We start from the raw sequence: 26,288 nt of genomic DNA on the forward strand, positions 1-26,288 counted from the left end.
GTTCCGTGCTTCAGTTCCCATTTCTGATCCCCAGATATATCCTGCTCGCGTCCTTCTTCCCGCTAAACATATTCACCTTTAATATTAGTTCCCTTCTGGGTTGATCGGGATTTGAAAGCCAGGTCCCAGTAATATGTCAAAGCTCGTCGCATTTGATTTTGGCCATTGCCAGGCCAATCCATATTATTGGTTTTAATCATGTTGGCTAACTTAATTGGTAAGCATTGAAGCAGTAGGGCATTAAACTGGGGGGACGGATTCCCATTATTTGAAGGCTTGGTCTCCTGCGAAAGTGCTGTAGCAGGCCACAAATCGCTCCTGATTTCTCAGGCTAAGGTTTGCATTCAAGTACTTTAGTGATATTTACAGGCTGTTGGAGAGCCCTCTCCAAGGCTTGAATAATCTGGTCTGTCTGTTCATTCTCATTATGGATTCCCGCCTGTAACTCCTGATAGGTTTCGTATCTTAATTCTGCCTTCCATTTCTGCCCCTCATCAGCTGAGAGAATCATGCTGCAGAGACCGAATAAATCTTGCTCGGTCGCATTGTACACATGTAGAGTACTGCGGACATATTGAGCAAACTGTGCTGGTTGTTCTTTTCTGTCTGGGGCCTGATTTATGATCATTACCAGTTCTTGAGGCTTCCAGGGTGCATACACAGGAATTACTGAGGGCTGTCACTCCTCGGCTGCTCGTGGACTGGGCAGCATTCAGGTGGGCAATTGTCTTTGTGGAGCCATTAACTCTGGGGTTTTTATTGGATTCTTTCCTCCCAGTCTCAGAATAATCCTCGGTATTCCCTTCCTGGATCTCAGAGTATAGACAGCCTCCCCTTCCCTGCCGCTGCTGTTATACCCGAGCAGCCATTGTATCTAAGTACTGGGAGGATTAGGGATCGGGAGCACTGGGTGCACTTGGCCCCTGGTAAGTTGGGGGATATGGTGGGTGCCCAATCCTCATCGCGGTCACTGTCCTCAAATAGGGTCAGTATGCCAGACATGGGTTCGGGATCCCATATTGGCCCTAGATCTCGCGCGCGGCACTGCCAAATTTAAAACTTCCTGTATGTCCATATCTGCCTTTGCCTGCTTTCTTTGTTTCTCATTCTCTCTTTCTTCTCCCTTCTACCCATTCGCACTGCCTTTAATGTTTCCCGACTCTGGGGATTTCTTTCTGTCGTACATACCGCGACACCCCTTTATCATGGGCATTGTTCCTCCAACTGGCCAGTAAAGTACTATTCCATTTGGTATCAGCTTTATCTTTTCATTCTTAAATCAATAATTTCCACTTTTTACCGCAATTCTTTTTCCAAATTAAATTTACTGCTTGTTCACAAGAGGTTATGTCCTAAGTTCCCCCTAATGGCCACACAGCCTTTCCCAGTTTCTTAATCAGTGCTGCACTTAACATCCAGAGATCCTTTTCCTCATCTGGCTTTTGTTCACACATAGACTGCAAGGGAGTTCCCTTTGCCTGCTGCATCCAAAGTCTGCCCCATCCTGTGCTGATTATACAGCTTAATCAACCAGGCTAGAGACCCGTTGCCCAATTAACTCAGTCGACTCAATCGACCAGGCCAAGGACCTGTTGACCAATTATACAAATAGACCGGGCCCTTTCCTTGCCCGTTACCCAATTAGTTAAGTTGACTCAATTATACAGTTCAATTGACCAGGTCAGAGACCTATTGCCCAATTCTTCAGCACTGCAGACTTTAACACATACAAAACAACTGCTTACCTTATTCTCCTGGTCTGGTGGTTCGCTGGATTCTGCCAAGGTACAGGTTCCTCGGGGCAAGGGGCAGGAGTTTTCTGAATGAGTGGAAGGGATGGTCAGAGGTAAAACACCTCGGGGCGCCCTACTGCCCGCTTACACTCACCCGGAATCCCCCGTCACTTATTCAGCCCGTAGGGACTTTCCCTATGTTGGGATCCGAGTCACGGCACCAAATGTAAACTTAAATTTTGCCGGACCAAATAATCACACCACACACAAGTCTTTACTTTAACTTTTTCACTAGTTTATTGTTCAAGCTCAGCCGGCGAGAAAAATCCTCCCGGGAGGGGGGAGAAGATGGCAGTGTGACAACAGTGGCCGCAGCCACTTCGGTGATGTCTATCTGTTATCTGTCAAGTAGAGGACCGTGCACAATTCTGATTTGACAAAGACAGATGTGAGAGCATAGCGGAACATCTGGAAAACTGCTGAAATGCCCGCTTCACTGCCGCTGCTACTGTGTGGTAACCGGAATCTCTGGAGCTGAAGGCCCCGAAATCCTCAGCTTTGCGTGTTTCAGCGGCCAGGGAGAGGTCGAAGGCGCTCGGCAGAGGATAGCGCACGGGAGGCTGTATCGGAAAGGCTGGTCAGAAGCTGAAAGTTTTCGGACGGATGGACTCAGTGTCGGCTGGGATCGGCTGCTTCCAAGGTATCGGCAAGTTGACGGTGCCTGGAGGTTTATGGCAGGGACTTTCTCCCTTTTGCCACCTGCTATCGGGGACTCGGGAGTTGATCGACTCGGGACTTTGAGACTATTTTTTTACTGTGCCCATGATCTGTTCTTTATCAAATTATGGTATTGCTTTTCACTGCTGTGACTATATGTTATAATTATATGGTTCTGTCAGTGTTAGTCTGTGTTAGTCTTTGGTCTGTCCTGTTTTCTGTGATATCACTCCGGGGACACATTGTATCATTTCTTAATGCATGTATGTATTTCTAAATGACAATAAAAGAGGACTGAGTGTTCTCATAATCTAAAACTTGAAGCCAAACATCAAAGAGACAGAGTTTCTACCTGTCTCTCTGGCGGCTCAAACGAGCTTCTGATTTAAAAAGCTGGAATGCTACAACTTATAGGACTAACAGACAAAGAACACTTCGTTACCATGATATTCTTGCCAAGTTAGTTAGAACAAACTTAATTAGATAAGAGAGTACACTAAATCATGGGTTTTAATTACAGACAAATTCTTGCCTTATCAGTAAAACTTGAATAGACAAAGGGTGGGAACATAGATCAATATGTGAACTCATAAGACATGATGTATGCAGCATATGTGAATACAGCCCACAGATTGTTCTCAAAGCGTTCACTCAGCTGCGAGTTGTTAAAAAAAACACTGAAGCCAGTTTTTTTTTCAGTCAAGGACAGTCTCTCCAACTTTTCACAGAACAGAGCATACACAAGCTAGCACTTAATTTTAACCCGCTATTTACCAGAATCAGAGAATCATTTCTTACTTTCCCAACACCCTTAACCTTCATCAGAACCACCTGTGAAGCCGGTATATCCCTCTTTAAGTAAGGAGACTATAACTGCATACATATAGGCAGCCTTAAGCATCTGGGGGCCCATTTCAAGAGTTAATGTGGGGCCCTATCCCAGCTTCCCAAAAAAAAAGAAAGAAAAAAAGCGAATATTCAAGTTGGTTTGCATCAATAATGGTATAATTTCGGACTTAAATGTTGATGCATTAAATGCACTTTGAGCATAATGGACAGACAGCTCAACATAATCCAAACAAATTCTCTTCATTAAAAACTGAAACAATGACATTTTTTTTTGCTTTGGAGTGAGAAACTTTGCCCTTTTCAGCAACTAGTCTGCATTGCATAGCTCTATGTGTTAGCTATTAGCCAACGTAGAACAGCTTAAACAATTTCCCTCTAATTAAATTACTAACAAAAGCAATGTCATAGTTAATGAAAATTCACACTTTATTTATTCAATGAACAGTGTCTGAAAGTTAACTACTGGAAGTTTACAACAAACTGCGTCTCGTGCTCTTTCAGCACCACGGACAGCTCACGTAAGGCCTGCAGAGTGAACAGGAGGAGAATAAGAGAGAGGGGACACAAGCAGGAGTCAGAAGTTACGATTTGTGGAAACGCCGCCTAATCGCCTATACACATTTTGAGTGAAATACGTGGTTTATTTTATTATTTCAATTATAAACTTTATTTCTGCTAAAAATGTGTTAAAAGACTTAGCACTAGAACTTCACCACCCTCCTGTGCTTGAGTGCTGAGGATACTTTAATGAGCTCATCTTTGTCCAGCGATCTTGTTATTTCATGCTCAATTGATATCTGAGCAAGAGCTGACAGATGCTCCTGGAGCATCGTTGTCATCAGATGCATTTTGATGAGCTTTAGCCTCGAAAAACTTCTCTCTCCGCAGTAGCTCCGACATTTACTTGGCATGTGACAATGTGCAGTGTCAGAGAGCTGCTCTATGTGTGCAGCGTCAGTGGTGCAGTCCATTATCACCAAGTAGTAACGTGATTGTTTTACTGTCTCTGTTATCACTTCCAGTGTCTTGTCTCCAATAAGTGTGATTAACTCATTTTGTATGGTTTTCCCCATGTAGTGGTCAGCAATCTCTTTTTTCTCTGCTCATCTAACATGTTCGCTCATCACTGGGTCGAACCCAGCAAGCAGCTCCACCAGACCTAGAAAGTTCCCATTATTTGGTTCATGTAGGGTGGAATTGTGGCCACGGAAAGCAAGGTTTCATTCTGCAAGGTGACAGACTATGGCAACGAACCTCTTCATGACATCATTCCAGTGTTTTTTTTCCCCAGCATTTGCATTTCTTGGTACGTGCTGTCAATGGCACTGTGCGTTCTTAAGCGTGTTTCCGGCTCGCGCCAGCTATCCATGTTGGCACGGTGCGCATTTGACTTCTCATGATCCTGGAGTATGAGAGTGAGTCGCTCCCACACTCTGAAACCTCCGCAAGTGAGACTGTGATTTCGCTTGCCAAATAGGGTACAGCAGAAACAGAAGATTGAATCAGATGATTCTGAGTACACTAACCATGACCTACGAATGGTTTCTCCATTTTTCATCTTCATAAAGTATCTGTCCTTGGTAAAACGACGGCATGACTGGCTCTGTGGAAAGTCAATGTCCTCTAACTGAACAGGACCTCTCCTAACAATGGCCAACATGCCAGATCAGTCTCTGTGAACGTTAGTGCGGCTTTCTCTCTGCCTGGCGTGCTGGTGGCGGCATCTCCCTCACCTGTCTCAGTTGTAGGACTGTCATCATGCTGTGGTGCTTGTTCATCAAACAAAGTTTGGTCATCATTATCACCATCTGTTTGAGTAGAATTGTTCTTCTCATTTTCATTGCTCTGATTATGAACATCTCCTATACCGCTTACACTGTCACTTGGCACTGCAGCCCCAAGCTGTGACGATGGTGCAGCAGCAACTGCAGTCAGTGGGCCTTTTACAGATGCTGCACCAAAGAAAGATGTAACTTTTGGGAGACTATTTAGACATTTTGTTTTGTTGTCTAATATTTTCCGTTTTTCAGCACCACTAGGATAGGAGCATTTCATTTTCCTCTCACTGAAAAGTAGCCTTTTCTGCCAGGAGCAATGTTTACAAGTGAAGTAAATATTTTAATGTATTTTCTCAGATGTCAGTCAGCGAGTACCCACTGGTGGTTTGGCTGGCAATAGCAAGAGAATATTGTGGTGGCTGGGAGCTGTGCATTAAATTTTTGCATGTCAGTCGGGGGCCCCTGGGAGGGCGGGGCCCGTTTCAGTTGAAATGGGTGAAACATAGCTAAGGCCACCATATGCATGCAATACTCCAGGTGCAGCCTCACCAGTACCCTGTACAGTTACACCATAACCTCCCTGCTCTTAAATTCAATTCCTCTAGCAATGAAGGCCAACATTCCATTTCCCTTCTTGATAGCCTGCTGCACCTGCAAACCAACATTTTGTGATGCATACACAAGCACTCCCAAGTCCCACTGCACAGCAGCGTGCTGCAATTTTTTACCATTTAAATAATAATCTGCTCTTTCATCTTTCCTTGCAAAGTGGATGACCTCACATTTACTAACATTGTACTCCATCTGCCAGACCCTTGCCCACTCACTTAACCTATCTATATCTCTCTGCAGACTCTACGTATCTTCTACACAATTTGCTTTTCCACTCAATTTAGTATCATCAGCAAACTTAGATACACTACAATTAGTCCCCTCTTGTGGACTTCAGGACGGTGCAGATGAACCATCCCTCTCCGCAAATACATGGCTCCTCCGTAGAAAGAGCTAAGTGCACCAAGTTCCTGGGAGTTTACGTTACAGATGACCTCATCTGGTCCCTTAATATCACCTCCCCGAACAAGAAGGCACAGCAGCGTCTTTACATCCTAAGGAGGTTGAAGAAGGCAAGGCTCCACCTTCCTCCCCCCACCCACTATTAACTGAATTTTACAGGAGCACCATTGAGAGCGTCCTGACAAGCTGCATCTCCATCTAGTATGGGAGCAGCCAAGTATCGGGCCAGAAGTCCCTACAAAGGACTGAGAGAGCGGCTGAGAGGATCATAGGGGACTTTTATCAGATGTGCTGCATACACAGTGCCCTTAGTATTATTGAGGATACCGCCCATCCGTCCATCATCCTCTTGACTCTCTACCATCAGGCAGGAGACCCTGATGCACAAAAACAAGAACGATCAGGATGGCAAACAGTTTCTTCCCTCAGGCCATTAGGCTTCTGAACTCTCTGCCGCATTGCATTCAAAGTGTCACTGTTTAATCTGTTCTGTATCTTACAATATTTAATTTGTGGAACTTGTTTATTTATACGTAATCCATCTGTAGATTTCATTCTTACCTTCATATGTTATTATTAATGTGTTACGTGTGTAATGTATACTACAGTGCTTTACACCCTGGTTAGGAGAAACATTGTCTTGTTTGACGGTATACATGTATTTCGTTAAATGACAATGAAGTTAACTTGACTGTGCATAGCAGGTCATCTTTTAACAACTTGATTGAGTTTGACAAGGTGATGAGAGAGATGGATGAGGATAGGGTAGTGGATGTTGCCTTCATGGATTTTAGTAAGGTATTTAACAAAGTCCCCCATGGTTGGCTAATCCAGAAGATGCATGGGTCTGCAGTGAATTGGCTGGGAAGATTTGCACAAAGAAAACTGAGGGTAGTGGGTGAAAGGAGTTATTCAAGCTGGAGGTCTAATTAGTGGTGTCGCACAGGGATCTATGCTAGGGCCTCTGCTTTTGTGATGTATATAAGTGACACGGATGAAAATGTAGGTGGGTGGGTTAGTAAGTTTGTGGATGATATCAACATTGGAGGAGTTCTGGATAGTGCAGAAGACTGATAAAGAATACAGCATGATAGAGACCAGTTGTAGATATGGGCAGAGAAATGGCAGTTGGAGATTAACCCAGATAAATATGAGGTGTTGCACCTTGGTAGGAGATTGGCAAGATCCTTAACAGTGTTGCTGAGTAGACAGATTCTACGATCCAAGTTCACTGCTTTCAATAGTCGAGACAATAAGTTCAAAAGTCAAGAGGTATGTTGTAACTTTATAAAATTCTGATTAGGAGTACTGCAAACAGTTCTGGTTGCCCCACTTTTAGAAGGATGTTGAGGCTTTGGAGAGGGTGCAGAGGAGGTTTACCAGGATACTGCCTGGTTTAGAGGGCATATGCTATCCTGAGAGGTTGGATAAACATGGATTATTTTCTCTGGAACAGGAAAGTTGAGGAAAGATCTGATAGAGGTTTATAAGATTCTGAGAGGCATAGATAGAGTGCATCTGTTTCCCAGTGCTGAAATGTCTAATACCAGAGGGCATGCATTGAGGGTGAAAGGGGATAAAAATGCAAGGGAATGTGAGGGTAAGTTTTTTCACTCAGAGAGTGATGGATGCCTGGAATGTACTGCCTGGTATGGTGGTAGAGATAAATACATTGGAGGCTTTTAAGAGACGTTTGGATGGATGTAGAAAAGATGGAGGGTTATGGACATGGTGTAAGTAGGAGAGATTAGTGTTTGGGTGGTTTTGATTTGCTTTTTAGTTGGTTCGGGAAAACATTGTGGGTCAAAGAGCCTGTTCCTGTGCTGTGCTGTTCTATGTTTTAAAGGAACATCCATCTATTGTGAGGCCATGCCTTCTGGTCCTAGACTCCCACACAATTGGAAACATCCTCTCCATATCCACTTTATCCAGACCTTTCGATATGCGATAGGCTACAATGAGATACTTCCCAACATTCTTATAAACTCCAGCGAGTACAGGCCTGGAGCCATCAAATGCTCCTAATATATTAAACCTTTCATTTTTGATATCATTCTCGTGAACCTCCTCTGGACTCTCTCCAATGCCACTGTGGTGACCCACTTTCTACACAAGCGAACTGGCTCACAAAATAGCCCCCGCACGGGGAGAGACTTTTGTAATGCACCTCTGATGTCATTTCCGCCCGGAGAGGGCTGGAAGGGAACTGCATAAAAGCTGTGCCGCGAAGTTTGAATAAAGTAGTCTCAGTGCAACTTACCGACTGCATGCAGTTACTGCTAGCTCTGTGTGTCGCACATCGCTACACTGGTGACCCCGACGGTCCAAATGGGATTTGGACCAAAGATGATCGACTCTTCTTCATCTGTTCACACAGTTTTGCTAAAACTGCCAACTTTCTGGACGCTGCGACCACGCTTGTGGTTTGACCAAGCAGAAGCCCAGTTCCAGATTCGGCAGATATCTTCGGATTCCACATGTAACTATTACGTGGTGAGCTCCCTTGACCAGGAGACAGCCGCACGGGTTGGGGTTTTCATACAGTCACTCCCCAAAGAAGGCAAATATGCAGCATTCAAAGCGCTGCTCTTAGAGACCTTTGACCTCTCACAGCGTGAGTGAGGTGCCTGCTTGCTGCACCTGGATGGTTTGGGAGACAGGCCGCCGTCAGCATTAATGAACGAGATGCTGGCTCTGGCTGAAGGACACAAGCCCTGCCTCATGTTTGAGCAGGCGTTCCTAGAACAACTGCCCGAGGACACACATCTGCTGCTGGCCAACGCAGATTTCAGTGACCCCCGGAAGGTGGCGGCCCGGACAGATGTGCTGTGGAAAGCCAAGCGAGAGAGCGGGGCATCCGTCAGACAGATTACCAAGCCACGCGCCCAACAGCAGGCCAGACCAGGCCCGGCAACGGAGCGCACACAACTCAGAGGCAGGAGTGAGGAGGCCAACGCACAGTGGTGTTTCTACCACCAGCGGTGGGGCACAGAAGCCCACCGTTGTCACCCACCCTGCAAGTTCCCGGGAAACGCCACGGCCAGCTGCCGCTAATGGCTATGGCGGCTGGCCACTAGGACAGCCTCTTGAACGTCTGGGACAAACGGTCAGGACGCCACTTCTTGGTCGACACCGGAGCGGAGATCAGCGTCTTACCCACAATGGGGTATGACACCTGCAACAGGGAGACAGGACCCACCCTGAGGGCCGCAAACAGCAGCACGATTCGGACCTACGGGACCTACGGCACCTGCACAGTGCAGCTACAGTTCGGCGCCAGCCATTTCATGTGGGACTTCACACTGGCCACCGTGGCCCAACCACTCCTGGGGGAGGACTTCTTGCAAGCCCACGGATCGACTTGCAAGGGAAAAGACTGGTCCATGCCAAGACTTCCTAGAAGTTCTCCCTGAGTGAAGCCAAGTTGCCAGCCCCACATCTGGACTCCATCATGCTGTCTGACAACGAATTCACCAGAATCCTGGCAGACTTTTCATCGGTTCTGGCACCGCAGTTCACGGCAGTCATGCCCAGACACGGAGTACAGCACCACATTCCGCCCCAGGGACCACCCCTCCATGCCTGCGCATGAAGGCTCCCCCGAGACAAGTTCTGCCTGGCAAAAGAGGAGTTCAAGAGGATGGAGGAATTGGGGATCATATGGCGATCCGACAGCCCATGGGCCTCCCCCTTGCACATGCTGCCCAAAGCAGCCGGGGGCTGGAGACCATGCGGCGACTACCGCAGACTGAACGAAGCTACAACTCCAGATCGCTACCCCGTGCAGCACATACAGGATTTTGCAGCAAACCTGCATAGGGCAAGCATCTTTTCCAAAGTAGACCTCGTCCAGGGGTACCATCAAATCCCAGTACACCCTGAAGACATCCTCAAAACAGCACTCATCACCCTGTTCAGCCTGTTCAAATTCCTCTGAATGCCTTTCAGCCTGAAGAATGCTGCACAGATGTTCCAGCAACTAATGGATGCGGTAGGCCGCGACCTGGACTTTGTGTTCATCTATTTGTTTATTTTTATTGAAGGAATGACACAATACAGAATATATAATGGATTACATTTTCCTCCATTTTGCTTTAGTATCGTACCCCCAAAACAAACCTCCCCCCCACCCGCCCTCCCCGAACATATCATGGCAGCTAATATATCTACAACACAACAATTCACAAATACAAGTACGGACATTTCACAACCGTACCCCCACACTACTTCAATACGACAGCTCGTACACATCTGCAACATGTCAGATGATCCAAAATACACTCATATTTACAATTCATCAACCACCCTGTGAGGTAAATTATAAGTGTGTTAAATGGGAGGCAACTTCCTAAGTACAATCAAATGCCCTCAACTAGTAGGTAATTCCTTAAGACTCCCAAAATATGATAAGAAAGGTCTCCATTTCGAATAGAACTTTTTCACAGACCCCCTCAAAGTGAATTTAATCTTTTCTAATTTCAGAAAAAACATTACATCTTCTAACCAAGCAGCAGCAGTTGGGGGAGTGGCAGATTTCCAAACCAGCAAAATTCTCCTACGGGCCAATAGCGATGTAAATGCAATGATATCCGACTGGCTTGCATTTAAACCCAAATCATCATCTGCCACACCAAATACAGCTATAAGCGGGCAAGGTCTCAGTGTCACCCCCAAAACCTCACTGATAATTTTAAAAACCAGTGCCCAATAGTCATCAAGCCGAGGGCATGACCAAAATGCATGTATTAAACCAGCCGGAGAGAAGGAACACCTGTCACAGCCAGCGTCTGTCCCAGGGTATATGTCTGCCAGTCTGGCTTTACTTAAATGTACCCTGTGTAAAACTTTGAATTGTATGAGCCCCAGTCTAGCACATGATGATGAGAAATGAACCCTATTCAATACTTTTGCCCAATATTCTTCCGCAAGGTCCATACCGAGGTCGTCCTCCCACCTACTCTTAGTTTTGTTTAGATCTTGAACTCCCAAAGACATCAGCTGAGAGTATAGTTCAGAAATCAGCCCCTTATTGTTAAAGCTAAGAGTGAATTTTTCCCATAACATAGCAGGTGGTAGAACAGGAAAAGAGGGAAATTTTTCCTTGACAAAGTGGCGAATCTGCAGGTATTTAAAAAAATGATTATGCGGAAGGCCATACTTACCGCGCAAGTTATCAAAACTATCAAATATGTTATCAGTATACAAATCCTTAATGCGCATAAGACCATTCAAACCCCATTGTCTAAAAGCTGAATCGAATGTGGAGGGAGGAAATAAATGGTTTTTATGAATGGGGCCCAAAACTGAAGCTGATATGAACTTATAGTGGCAGCGAAATTGATTAAAAATTTTGAGGGTAGAGAGCACGACCGGGTTAGATGTGAATTGAGAGGATTTCAATGGTAAGGAAGAATACACCAAAGCTGGGAGAGACGAGGAGTGGCAAGACCGTGACTCAAGCAGGCACCAGATTATATCTGGCCGGTGAAGCCAAAATATACTTTTTGAATGTTCGATGCCCAGTAATAATGAATAAAGCTGGGAAGACCATTCCACCTATGTCACGACCTCTTTGAAGAATGCGCTTATTAACCCTTGGGACCTTATTTTCCCAAACAAAGGAGGTTATAGCTTGATCAACTGATTTAAAAAATAACTTAGATAAGAAAACTGGCAAACACTGAAACAAATAGAGAAATCTAGGAAGTATAGTCATTTTCACTGACTGAATTCTCCCAGCTATAGTAAGGGGTAAACTGCGCCATCTCTCGAAATCAGCCTTCATTTGGCTAACCTGAGGCCTGTAGTTAGCTTCAAACAGAGATGTAAAAGAGCGAGTAATATGTATTCCTAGGTATACAAAACCATCTTGAGATAAAGGAAAGGGCAAGGATTCCTATCGGATCTGTAGGGCCAAGTTATTAATGGGAAAGCATTTGCTTTTTTGAAAGTTCAGTTTATAGCCAGAGAAGGCTCCAAACTGACCTATTAATGACACAATAGCAGGACTACTACCTATAGGGTCGCTAACATAAAGTAAGAGGTCATCAGCATATAGGGAAACACGGTGTTCCATGTCCCCTCTTCTAACACCTTGAAATAATGTAGTTGACTTAATTGCAATAGAAAGAGGCTCAATTGCAATTGCAAAAGAGGGGACAGTGGGCAGCCTTGGCGAGTGCTACGTGTTAATGGGAAATAGCCAGATCGAAAATAATTTGTCTGTATACACGCTGAAGGCGAGTGGTATAATAGCTTAACCCAAGCTATAAATATTCTGCCAAATCCAAATTTCTCCAAAACACTAAATAAGTATACCCATTCCACTCTATCAAATGCCTTCTCCACGTCCAAGGCGATAACAACCTCTGGACTTGGAGAATCACTCAGTGAATAAACCACATCAGCCAGTCGACGGATATTAAAAAAAGAATAGTGATTTTTAATAAAACCTGTTTGATCATCTGAAATTATCTTGGGAAGGGGATGTTCTAAATGACATGCAAGCACTTTAGCCAAAATTTTCACATCTACATTCAAAAGTGAAACGGGGCGATATGATCCACATTGAGTCGGGTCCTTGTCCTTTTTAAGAAGTAGTGAAATAGCTGCCTGTGAAAGAGAAGGGGGTAAGGAGCCATTCTCCAAAGATTCCTGAAACACTTCTAGAAGAACCGGTGTGAGCTTATCCTTAAATTTCTTATAAAATTCTATTGGATAACCATCAGGACCTGGGGACTTACCACTCTGCATAGCCATAATGGCATTATTAATCTCTTCCTGCCCAAGAGCCCGATCTAGGTTCTCCACTTCCTCTGGTTCAAGAGTTGGTATTTCCAATTTATCTAAAAAACGTTCCATATTTGTTTTATCTGAGGGGAACTCTGAGGCATACAGAGAGGAATAAAAAGTTGCAAAGATGTTATTAATCTCTTTTGGATTGCTTGTCAAGTTCTGGTGCATGTCTCTTACCTGAGGAATAAGTCGTGATGCAGCTTGACGTTTCAACTGATGAGCCATAAGCCGGCTCGCCTTGTCACCATATTCATAATAGAGGCCACGTGTCTTAAGAATTAATTGTTCTGATAGGTTTGTAGATAGAAGATTAAACTTCGCTTGCAAATCAACCCGGCTTTTATATAATTCCGCAGTGGGTGCCTCAGAGTATTTTCTATCCAGGTCCCAAATAGATTTCAATAACACTTGCATTTCCTTCCTACGCTCTTTATTGGCATGTGAAGTGTAAGATATTATTTGACCCCTCAAGTAAGCTTTTAAAGTTTCCCAAAGTAAAGAGTACGATACCGACTCAGTTTTGTTAATCTCGAAGAATGTGTCAATGTTAGCCGATATATAACTACAAAATTTCTCATTAGAAAGCAAAAGGGGGTTAAGTCTCCACAGAGGCCGTTCTCTAACGTTTAAAGGAAAACATAGGTCCAGTTTCACGGGCGAGTGATCAGATATAACTATAGCAGTATATTCAATTTGTCTAATCATAGGTATCAAGGAATTATCTATAAAGAAATAGTCTAGCCTGGAATAGGAGTGGTGAACATGAGAGAAGAAAGAGAATTGCCTAACTGATGGATTCAAAAATCTCCAAAGATCCATATAACCATTTTGTTGCATAAACATCGAGAAGGCCTTTGCCATACCAGAAAATGTTCCCCTAGGGCAAGACCTATCAAGCAGTGGGTCAATAGCACAGTTCAAATCTCCGGAAAAGATTAGCTTATGTGTATTCAGGTTAGGTATTAATGACAAAACCCTATTTGCAAATTGGACATTGTCCCAATTAGGAGCATAAACATTTACCAAAATAACAGGTATCTGAAAGAGAGAGCCAGAGACTATAATAAAGCGACCATTAGGGTCACTGATTACATCAGATGGTGTGAACTGCATTCTTTTGGTGATTAATATTGCCACCCCCCTGGACCTACTATTAAATCTGGAATGAAAAACCTGACTAATCCATGCTTTACGAAGTCTATTATGGTCCTCCACTCTTAAATGTGTCTCTTGTAGAAATAGTATATCTGCTTTTAATTGTTTCAGATGAGAGAAAACTTTAGCTCTTTTAACCGGACCATTAAGCCCCTTTACATTCCAAGAAATAAACCTCACAGGGTGGCCTCCATCAGCTGCACTCATGTTAACCATATCAAAAGACACACAGGGCCTACAATCCAAAACAGTGCGAGGGTATAAGTTGCACACAATAACGCACAATGAAAAGAAAGTCTGATCAATCCGCAACACACAAAAGAATAAACTGCCATGGTAATCCCCCAAAACACTCCCCCCACCCCTTTACACAAACGAAAAAACCCAATTAACCCCCGAAGCCTAGATCTACCTCCCCAATTGAGGATGATCGCAGGCAGTACCCAACAAAAAACTTCCAAGGCGTTCCCCATACAACCCAACTTTCAATCTAATTTAGGGTGGCTCCCCTCCTTAAAATTTATCCTATCACTTATACTACCTTTAATATAATATATAGGCTAAAGATAACACAGGTCAAGCTAAGCATTAAAAACAAAAAAAAACACACTGGGCAACTTAAACACCTGAGATATAAATCCCAAATATTTACATTTTGCTGGTTGAAAGTTTTTGTTAATCAGTTTCGGCAGCATAGCAGTTCGACCCGATCGCGTTCCACAAATTAAACTGGAAAAAATGAACAAAGAAGTGGATTGTGAAAATTAACAGTTTGCTTCGGCATGAGGCCCCTTCAATGCTGCACGAATAACCTAAAAAAAAGTCATTGCTCTTCTCGTTCTTCTTCTCCCTAGCGCGAATGGTAAAACTCTTTGGCCGCCTCTGGTGTATCGAAATAATACTTTTTACCTTCATGCATGATCCGGAGCTGGGCGGGATACAAGAGGCCGAACCTGACCCCTTTCCCGTAAAGCAGGGATTTCACCTCCTTGAAAGCTGCTCGTTTTTTACCCAGCTCCGCACTAAAATCTTCATAAAAAAACACGCGGTGTCCGCGGAAATACAGCTCCTGCTTCCGTCTGTTGATGATGCGTTGCTTATCTTGAAAGGAGTGAAAGCAAACCAGGAACATTCTTGGTCTCGTTTGCTTGGCTCCAGAGACACCGGATGGTTTATGTCCGACTCGGTGAGCACGCGGAAGTACGAGAGGACTTGGGAAAAAATCTGCCCCCAGCATTTCGTCAAAAAACTCGGTCATAAATTTAACAGGGTCCGAACCTTCCAAATTTTCAGGAATGCCGACCACTCTCAAATTGGATCTCCGCGACCGATTTTCGAGGTCATCTAGCTTTCCCTTCAGAAATGCGTTTTCGCTCTGCAACGCTGCAATGGCGGCTTCGGCACTCACCAGTCGGTCACTGTAATCATTCAGGCCATCTTCAACCCCACGAATGCGTTCATCGTGCGACTCGTAAGCAGACATAATTTGTTCTATGGCAGCAGTCACTGGTGATACAGCATCTTCAAGTTCTCTTTTTAGGGCAGAATGCACCGCTTGCGTCATGTCAGTAATAAGTACTAAATGAAGCCTCTCCAAGTCAGCGGGTAGGGCAGGTCCGGGTCCAGCTCCAGCAGCGTGCAACGGCGCCATTAATGTAACATCCGCCTTCTTGCTCGAGGCTTCGCTATCTTTTTCCCCAGTTTTACTTCGAAAGTACATTCTACTTGCCATTTCAATGTCCAGCTATGTCCCGCGTTGTTCACAATGGTAAGTATCCAGTTATCTCGAGCATACGGCAAAGATAAACAGGTAGATTTTCAATAAAAATCGGGAGCCACACTCACACGCACCAACTCACTCCATACTCTACCCCGGAAGTCGTGTTCATCTATTTGGACGACATCCTCATAGTCAGCAGTAGTCATCAGGCACATCTGTCCCACCTCCGCCAGCTCTACTCCCGCCTGGGTGATTTCGGCCTCACAATCAACCTGGCCAAATGTCAATTCGGACTCGACACCATTGACTTCCTCGGCCACAGAGAGGACAGGAAAATTTTTAATTGGGGAAGGGCAAATTATGAGGCTATAAGGCTAGAACTTGTGGGTGTGAATTGGGATGATGTTTTTGCAGGGAAATGTACTATGGACAATGTGGTCAATGTTTAGGGATCTCTTGCAGGATGTTAGGCATAAATTTGTCCCGGTGAGGAAGATAAAGAGTGGTAGGGTGAAGGCACCATGGGTGACAAGTGAGGTGGAAAATCTAGTCAGTGTGGAAGAAGGCAGCATACATGAGGTTTAGGAAGCAAGGATCAGATGGGTCTATTGAGGAATATAGGGAAGCAAGAAAGGAGCTTAAGAAGGGGCTGAGAAGAGCAAGAAGGGCGCATGAGAAGGCCTTGGCGAGTAGGGTAAAGGAAAACCCCAAGGCATTCTTCAATTATGTGAAGAACAAAAGGATGACAGGAGTGAAGGTAGGACCGATTAGAGATAAAGGTGAGAAGATGTGCCTGGAGGCTGTGGAAGTGAGCAAGATCCTCAATGAATACTTCTCTTCGGTATTCACCAATGAGAGGGAAATTGATGAAGGTGAGGACAATATGAGTGAGGTTGATGTTCTGGAGCATGTTGATATTAAGGAAGAGGAGGTATTGGAGTTGTTAAAATACATTAGGACGGATAAGTCCCCGGGACCTGACAGAATATTCCCCAGGCTGCTCCACGAGGCGAGGGAAGAGATTGCTGAGCCTCTGGCTAGGATCTTTATGTCCTCGTTGTCCATGGGAATGGTACCAGAGGATTGGAGGCAGGCGAATGTTGTCTCCTTGTTCAAAAAAGGTAGGAGGGATAGTCCAGGTAATTATAGACCAGTGAGCCTTACGTCTGTGGTGGGAAAGCTGTCGGAAAAGATTCTTAGAGATAGGATCTCTGGGCATTTAGAGAATCATGGTCTGATCAGGGACAGTCAGCATGGCTTTGTGAAGGGCAGATCGTGTCTAACAAGCCTGATAGAGTTCTTTGAGGAGGTGACCAGGCATATAGATGAGGGTAGTGCAGTGGATGTGATCTATATGGATTTTAGTAAGGCATTTGACAAGGTTCCATATGGTAGGCTTATTCAGAAAGTCAGAAGACATGGGATCCAGGGAAGTTTGGCCAGGTGGATTCAGAATTGGCCTGCCTGCAGAAGACAGAAGACAGAGTACAAAGTAAATGGCAGGATACTTGGTAATGTGGAGGAGCAGAGGGATCTGGGGGTACATGTCCGCACATCCCTGAAAGTTGCCTCACAGGTGGATAGGGTAGTTAAGAAAGCTAATGGGGTGTTAGCTTTCCTAAGTCGAGGGATAGAGTTTAAGAGTCGCGATGTAATGATGCAGCTCTATAAAACTATGTTTAGGCCACTCTTGGAGTATTGTGTCCAATTCTGGTCGCCTCACTATAGGAAGGATGTGGAAGCATTGGAAAGGGTACAGAGGAGACTTACCAGGATGTTGCCTGGTTTAGAGAGTATGCATTATGATCAGAGATTAAGGGAGCTAGGGCTTTACTCTTTGGAGAGCAGGAGGATGAGAGGAGACATGATAGGGGTGTACAAGATAATAAGAGGAACAGATAAAGTGGATAGCCAGCACCTCTTCCCCAGGGCACCACTGCTCAATACAAGAGGACATGGTTTTAAGGTAAGGGGTGGGAAGTTCACGGGGGATATTAGAGGAAGGTGTTTTACTCAGAGAGTGGTTGGTGTGTTGAATGCACTGCCTGAGTCAGTGGTGGAGGCAGATACACTAGTGAAGTTTAAGAGACTACTAGACAGGTACATGGAGGAATTTAAGGTGGGGGCTTATATGGGAGGCAGGGTTTGAGGGTCGGCACAACATTGTGGGTCGAAGGGCCTGTACTGTGCTGTACTATTCTATGTTCTGAAACAGAAGAGATGGTTGTGGACTTCAGGAGGACACAGAGCGACCACTCTCCACTGAACATTGACGACTCCTCCATCGAGGTCGTTAAGAGTACCAAGTTTCTTGGTACTCACCTGGCGGAGAATCTCACCTGGTCTTCTGAACACCAGCTCCATAGCAGAGCCCAGCAGCGTCTCTACTTTCTGTGAAGGCTGAGAAAAGTCCATCTCCCACTCCCCATCCTCACCACATTCTACAGAGGTTGTATTGAGAGCATCCTGAGTAGCTGCATCACTGCCTGGTTCAGAAGTTGCACCATCTCGGATCTCAAGACCCTGCAGCGGATTGTGAGGTCAGCTGAGAAGATCATCGGGGTCTCTCTTCCCGCCATTACAGACATTTACACCACACGCTGCGTCCCTAAAGCAAACAGCATTATGAAGGACCCCACGCACCCCTTATACAAACTCTTCTCCCTCCTGCCATCTGGCAAAAGGCACCAAAGTATTCCGGCTCTCACGACCATACTACGTAACGGTTTCTTTCCCCAAGCCATCAGACTCATCAATACCCAGAGCCTGGACTGACACCAACCTACTGCCCTCTACTGTGCCTATTGTTTTGTTTATTATTTATTGTAATGCCTGCACTATTTTGTGCACTTTCTGCAGTCCTGGGTAGGTCTGTAGTCTAGTGTAGTTCTTGTGTTGTTTTACGTAGTTCAGTGTAGTTTTTATATTGTTTCATGTAGAACCATGGTCCTGAAAAATGTTGTCTTGTTTTTAAAGTGTACTGTACCAGTATGGTCGAAATGACAATAAAAAGTGACTTGACTTGACTTGACATATAATTGAAACTGTATGCCATTAGTCCATGGTAAAACTGTACTGCATTCACTCCTATACAAGCCCTGACACCTAGAAATTAATGTGATATCTAAATTGGCGAAACTGAGCTCCTTTACAATAAATACAGACAATTCTGTGGATGACACGAAGATTGGAGGAGTTGTGGATGGAACTGTAGGTTGTCGAAGGTTACAAGAGGATATATACAGGATGCAGAGTTGGGCAGAAAAATGGCAGATGGCGTTCAATCCGAATAAGTGTGAGGTGATACATTTTGGAAGGACAAACCAGAAGGCTGAGTACAGGGTTAATGGTCAGTTACTTAAGAGTGTGGATGAACAGAGGAACCTTGGGGTTCAAATCCATACATCCCTCAAGGATGATGCACAGGTTGATAGGATAGTTAAGAAGGCCTAGGGGATGCTAGGCTTCGTTAATCGGGGGATTGAGTTCAAGAGTAGAGAGGTCATATTGCAACTCTACAAATCTCTGGTGAGACCACACTTAGAGTATTGTGTTCAGTTCTGGTCACCTCATTATAGGAAGGATGTGGAAGCTATGGAGAGGGTGCAGAGGAGATTTACCAGGATGTTGCCTGGATTGGAAAACAAGTCTTATGAGGCAATGTTAGCAGAGCTGGGACTTTTCTCTTTGGAGCGTAGGAGGATGAAAGGGGACTTGATAGAGGTCTACAAGATTATGAGAGGCATAGATAGGGTGGATAGCCAGTACCTGTTTCCCAGGGCAGGAATAGCAAACGCCAGAGGGCATATGTACAAAGTTAAGGGAGGGAAGTTTAGAGGAAACATCAGGGGTAAGTTTTTTTTACACAGAGGGTTGTGAGTGCCTGGAATGACTTGCCAGGGATGGTGGTAGAGGCTAAAACATTAGGGGTATTTAAGAGCCTCTTGGACAGGCACATGGATGAAAGAAAAATAGAGGATTACGGGGTAGTGTGGGTTTAGTACTTTTTTTTAAGGAATATATGCGTCGGCACAACATCGAGGGCCGAAGGACCTGTACTGTGCTGTAGTATTCTAGTGTCTAGTGCTTAGTATCTGAAAAGACTCAGCAGGCGAGGCAGCATCTGTGGAGAAAGAAACAGGTAAAAACAGATAGAACTGGGGAAGAAAATACACAAATTTGTTCAAAGTTGCGGAGAAAATTGGAGTGGCAGCAGTGGATAGAAGGGTTGGATACTAAAATGCCTTGCCTCACACATGGAAATAACATTATGGCATGGACTAGATGGGCTGAAGAGTCAGTTTCTGTGCTCTGCGACTATGACTCTAAAAGTGATGAAAATTTCTGTATATATCGGAAGTAGCTTCACACCAACAGCACTATTTCAAAAATTCTATGGCACTTTGTCTGTGTTCTTTCTCTCTAACTGAACTTGATTAGTAGATTTTGTTCATTTCTCTTTCTAACTGTCCCTATTCTCTCAACAACCATATGGGCAACTTATCCAGCAATGCTGGCCCAGAAACTCCTCCTTTGTCCAATTCATCCACATTCCCCTCTCCTACCTTCTCTGCAGCTCAAAACTGTTTCCTCTGTACTAATTCTGAAGATAGGCTCTCAACGCAAAGTATTTTCTCTGTTTCACTTTTTACATGTAACCCTGAGGTTCGGCTAGCACGTGTTTGTCTAGGAGAAGACAGCCTCTGGCCCAGCCAAACTAAGAAATCTCATTTGTGTGGATGCTGCGTGATGTGTTGCCCAGTTATAAATCCGAACCGCAAAATATCAGACAGTACACCATCTGCCAGCGGTCCCCAACCACCGGGCCGCGGACCGATACCGGGCCGCAAAGCACGTGCTACCAGGCCGTGAGGAAACGATATGAATCAGCTTCACCTTTCCTCATTCCCTATCACGCACTGTTGAACTTGAACATAGGATTGACAACTGTCCCATATTTGCCGGGACATCCCGTATATTGGGCTAATTTGGTTTGTCCCGTATCTCCCCCGCTAAGGTAGAGCGTTCCTATGAAACCTTTCGTGCCGAAATGGCATGAAGTGAAAAAGCAACTAGCATTAATTTATATGGGAAAAATTTTTGAGCATTCCCGGACCCAAAAAATAGCCTACCAAATAACACATAAAACCGAAAATAAATAACACTAATGTATAGTAAAAGCAGGAATGATATGATAAATACACAGCCTATATAAAGTAGAAATAATGTATGTACAGTATAGTTGGGAAGATGAAGGTAAAACCGACTTGTGGGAGAAAAAAAATCGACACGGACGCGCATGCGCACATCACATGCGCACGTCACGCATGCGCACACAGGTGCCTGCGTAAGACTTCATGGTCATGGTAGTCTTTTCTGGGATAAAGTGTCCCGGGATTTGACTGCTACTTTTGTCCCTCATTTGGGAGTGAGAAAGTTGGCAACTCTAACTGTAAAAGACACGCTGAGGTGAGTTTAACCCTACTTCAACACCCCCCATCCCTCCGTCAGCCGGTCCGTAAGAATATTGTCTATATTAAACTGGTCCGGTCTGCGGTGCAAAAAAGGCTGGGGACTCCTGCCATATGCAATTAAACAACTGAACTTTACAAATCTTAATCTGATTACAGGGTTAGTAAAGAAAATAAAAAGAGAAAGGGCCCATTTTAATGAAACAGTCTAATGTGCACGTTGGAGTTCACGGATTGCGTCCATTCATCTCCCATCGACCTCCGACCCTCGTTCCAGGTCCACTCTGTCCGGCAGTCTACCAACTCGTTCCATTCATGTTTTCCCTCTTCATCTCTCACCAACAAAAGACTGCAAAATCCCTGCTCCCAGACCCACAAGAAAGAACAACATGCCTCTAATTGGCAGCATACATTCCAAAGCCCCCGTTATCTCTAATCATAACCCAAACATTGCTGCTACAGAGAAACCATTTCCTTAGCAGTAGAACATTACAGGGAGGCCATTACATTAGCAATGAAATCTTACAGGGCTCACATACACTATGTTCCATACGGTAGGCTTATTCAGAAAGTCAGAAGGCATGTGATCCAAGGAAGTTTGGCCAGGTGGATTCAGAATTGGCTTGCCTGCAGAAAGCAGAGGGTCATGGTGGAGGGAGTACATTCGGATTGGAGGGTTGTGACTAGTGGTGTCCCACAAGGATTGGTTCTGGGACCTCTACTTTTCATGATTTTTATTAACAACCTCGATGTGAAGGGTGGGTTGGCAAGTTTGCAGATGACGCAAAGGTTGGCGGTGTTGTGGATAGTGTAGAGGATTGTCGAAGATTGCAGAGAGACATTGATAGGATGCAGAAGTGGGCTGAGACGAGGCAGATGGAGTCCAACCCGAAAAAGCGTGAGGTGGTACTCTTTGGAAGGACAAACTCCAAGGCAGAGTACAAAGTAAATGGCAGGATGCTTGGTAGTGTGGAGGAGCAGAGGGATCTGGGGGTACATGTCCACACATCCTTGAAAGTTGCCTTACAGGTAGATAGGGTAGTTAAGAAACCTTATGGAGTGTTAGCTTTCATAAGTCAAAGGACAGAGTTTAAGAGTCGCAAGGTAATGATGCAGCTCTATAAAACTCTGGTTAGGCCACACTTGGAGTACTGTGTCCAGTTCTGGTCACCTCACTATAGGAAGGATGTGGAAGCATTGGAAAGGGTACAGAGGAGATTTACCAGGATACTGCATGGTTTAGAGAGTATGCATTATGATCAGAGATTAAGGGAGCTAGGACTTTACTCTCTAGAGAGAAGGAGGATGAGAGGAGACATGATAGAGGTATACAAGGTATTAAGAGGAACAGATAGAGTAGACAGCCAGTGCCTCTTCTCCAGGGCCCCACTGCTCAATACAAGAGGACATGGCTTTAAGGTAAGGGGTGGGAAGTTCAAGGGGGATATTAGAGGAAGGTTTTTTACTCAGAGAGTGGTTGGTGCGTGGAATGCACTGCCTGAGTCAGTGGTGGAGGCAGATACACTAGTGAAATTTAAGAGACTACTAGACAGGTATATGGAGGAATTTAAGGTGCGGGGGGAGGGTTATATAGGAGGCAGAGTTTAAGGGTCGGCACAACATTGTGGGCCTCAGGGCCTGTACTGTGCTGTACTATTCTATGTTCTGTGCATTTATAACAAATCATAAACACAAGGAAACCTGCAGATGCTGGAAATCCAGAGCACCACAAAATGCTGGAGGAACTCAGTAAGTCAGAGCGCATATCTGCAAATGATTAAACAGACAACATTTCAGGCCAAGACCCATCTTCAACACTGGAAAGGAAGGGGAAGATGCCAGAACGTAAAGGTGGGGAAGAGGGGAAGGAAGATAGCTAGAAGGTGATAGGTGAAGATAGGTGGATCAGAAAGATAATGGTCTGGAGAGGAAGGAATCTGTTTGGAGAGGAGAGTTGACCGTAGGAGAAAGGGAAGGAGGAGAGGATCCAGTAAAGCGGTAGGCAGGTATAAGAGGCTAGAGTCAGTAATAGAAGAAGAGGAGAAGGGGAGGGAGTTTTTTTTAAGACACAAGGAGAAATCAATATTCCTGCTATCAGTTTGGAGGCTACCCAGATGGAATGTAAGATGTTACTCTCCACCCTGAGGGTGGCCTCATCTTGGCCCAGAAGGAGGCCATGGGTTGGCATGTCAGAATGTGATTTGGAATTAAAATATTTGACCATCGGGAAGTTCCGCTTTTGGCAGATGAAGCAGAGGTGCTCAACAAAGCAGTTCCCTAATTTACAACAGGTCTCATCAATGCAGAGGAGGCCACACTGGGTACACTGGACACAATAGATGACCCCAGCTGAATTGCACATGAAGTGTTGCCTCACCTGGAAGGACTGTTTGGGGCCCTGAAAAGAGAAGAGGAAGGAGGTTAACTGGCAAGTTTAGCACTTTGGCCGCTTGTTGGGATAAGTGCTGGGAGAGAGACAAGAGAATCAGGGAGAGAGTAATCCCTGAGGAAAGCAGAGGGAAGATCATGTTCAGTGGCGGAATCCCTTTGGAGATAGCAGAATGCGGAGGATGCTGTGTTGGATGCAGAGGCTCATGGAGTGGTAGGTAAGGACAAGAACTCTATCACTGTTAAGGTGGCAGGAAGATGGGGTGAGTGTGGATATTCGAGAAATGGAGGAGATGTGGATGAGGGCAGCATCTGTAGTGGAGGAAGGTAAACACAGTTCTTTGAAGGAGGAGGATATCTCTGATGTCCTGAGAAGGAAAGCCATATCCTGGAATAGATGTGGCGGATAAATACGAACTGAGAAAAGGGAGTAGCATTTTAACAGGAGATGGTGGGAAGAGGTATAATCAAGATAACTGTAGGAATCAGTAGATTTATAAAAGATGTTGAGTCAACAGTTTGTCTGCAGAGATGGAGACAGAAATCAAGAAAGGGGAGGGTGGTGTCAGAAACGGACCAAGTGAATTTAAGGGCTGGGTGGAAGTTAGAGGCAAAGTTGATTAAATTGATGAGCTCTTCATTAGTGCATGAAGCAGCACCAATGTCATCAATGTATTTCCAGCAGTTCGTTTTTTTTTCATTTTAGATTTCTAGTATATGTAGTTTTCTAATTTAGTTTTAGATAGTGAATTATTGTGATAATTACAATAGTCAGAAGTGAAATTGAAGTACATTTAGTAGAAATTTCAGTAAGGAATGAATTCTTGGCCTCCCAGTCTACCAGCACTGCCCTTTCCCTGTAACTGAAACATTAAGTTCGCTATAACATGATCAAAGATCAAATTCATGTTCAAGTTTAATTATCATTCAACCAAACCCATGTATATAGCTAAACAAAACAATGTTCATCTGGGGCCAAGGAGTAAAACACAGTACCAACAGCACAAGGCACATTTAGCACATATAGTTACAATAGCAGTAAAACATACAGTCACACAAAAATGTAAATAATATAGCCCATGCCTGAGCAACATGGCCTGTAAATTGATGCTTCATGGGGTGTTGACCTGGAGTCACATTTCTGCAAGAACAAACCCACAGCAGTTCCTCATCACGTGCAAGTGCAGCCACAGACAAATGCAATCCCGCTTGCCTTCCACCAAGCAAACACTGGAGGGCAGCACCGATGGGAGGGGCCAGCCCCCAAACCAACCATGCCGTGTCACCAACAGCAGCTCCTCCCCTGGGAGGCTACAACATGTATCTCCACAGCATGAGGACCTGATAAACGCAAAAACCGAGGTCACGCAGCTCCCCCACGATCAGTCTTACCGATGAACCAGTGAACCAGACCTGCAGTATTCTACATTATCAATGTCCAACAGGGTTTTGCAATCACCAGAAAAATGTCCAAGACAATCACTTGCAGCATTTGTTGGACTGCACACCACTTCCGTGCACTGCCTTCCTCCTTGGGTGGATGTAGCAAGCTGCGACACCTCCAGCTCCACTGCTATTGAGCAACCAGCTGATGGGGCAGACCCGCAGTGCTTGATGTTCTTAATACCCAGCATCTCCTGCCATTATAAAAAGATTTAAAAGATGAACATTTGGACCCAGAGGGACCACTATGACCAAGTGCACCATCTTACCAGAAGAAACTGCAGAGATGTGTGGACACAGCTCAGGAACCAGTCATGAACTGTCTACAGTTCTCAGTAAACCAACCAGCAAAATCAAAGACCCCGCTCACCCTGGGTATGCTCTCTTCTACCCCCTCCCTTCAGCCCTTCAGGCAGAAAATACGAAAGCCTGAAAATACGAACCTCCAGGCTCAAGGACCTCTTTTATCCCACTGTTATTTTATTGAATGGTCCCCTAGTATGAGAGAATGGACTCTTGACCTTCCAACCTACCTCAGTATGACCTTGCAACTCATTGTTTTACCATTGTATTGTCTCAATGCACTGTGTAATGAAATGATCTGTATGAACAGTACACAAGTTTATCCAGTGTACCTCAGTACATGCAACAATAATAAACTAATTTTGAAATTTAAACCAATTTAGCAATATTCTGCATCTTTGATATACTCATGTTTGCCATGATCTGTCTGGATGGTATGCAAACAGATGATTTTCACCGTATCTTAGTAACTGTGATAATAATATAACCATATAACAGTTACAGCACGAAAATAGGCCATCTCGGCCCCTCTAATCCGTGCCAAACACTTACTCTCACCTAGTTCCACCGACCTGCACTCAGCCCATAACCCTCCATTCCTTTCCTGTCCATATAGCTATCCAATTTAACTTTAAACAACAACATCGAACCTGCCTCAACCACTTCTGCTGGAAGCTCGTTCCACACAGCTACCACTCTCTGAGTAAAGAAGTTCCCCCTCATGTTACCCCTAAACTTTTGCCCTTTAACTCTCAACTCATGTCCTCTTGTTTGAATCTCCCCCACTCTCAATGGAAAAAGTCTATCTATGTCAACTCTATCTATCCACCTCATAATTTTGAATACCTCTATCAAGTCCCCCCTCAACCTTCTACGTTCCAAAGAATAAAGACCCAACTTGTTCAACCTTTCTCTGTAACTT

The 26,288-nt window shown here is 44.7% G+C and overlaps 1 protein-coding gene across 1 annotated transcript in view; it reads right to left on the bottom strand.

The window, feature by feature from the left end:
- The window catches only part of msh4 (mutS homolog 4), a 256,979-nt gene that overhangs the window by 122,191 nt on the left and 108,500 nt on the right, over nucleotides 1-26,288 (bottom strand). The gene's annotated exons all lie outside the window — the stretch shown is intronic.

Source organism: Mobula hypostoma, chromosome 12 (genome assembly GCF_963921235.1).
Source record: "Mobula hypostoma chromosome 12, sMobHyp1.1, whole genome shotgun sequence".
Classification (NCBI taxonomy): Eukaryota; Metazoa; Chordata; class Chondrichthyes; order Myliobatiformes; family Myliobatidae; genus Mobula; species Mobula hypostoma.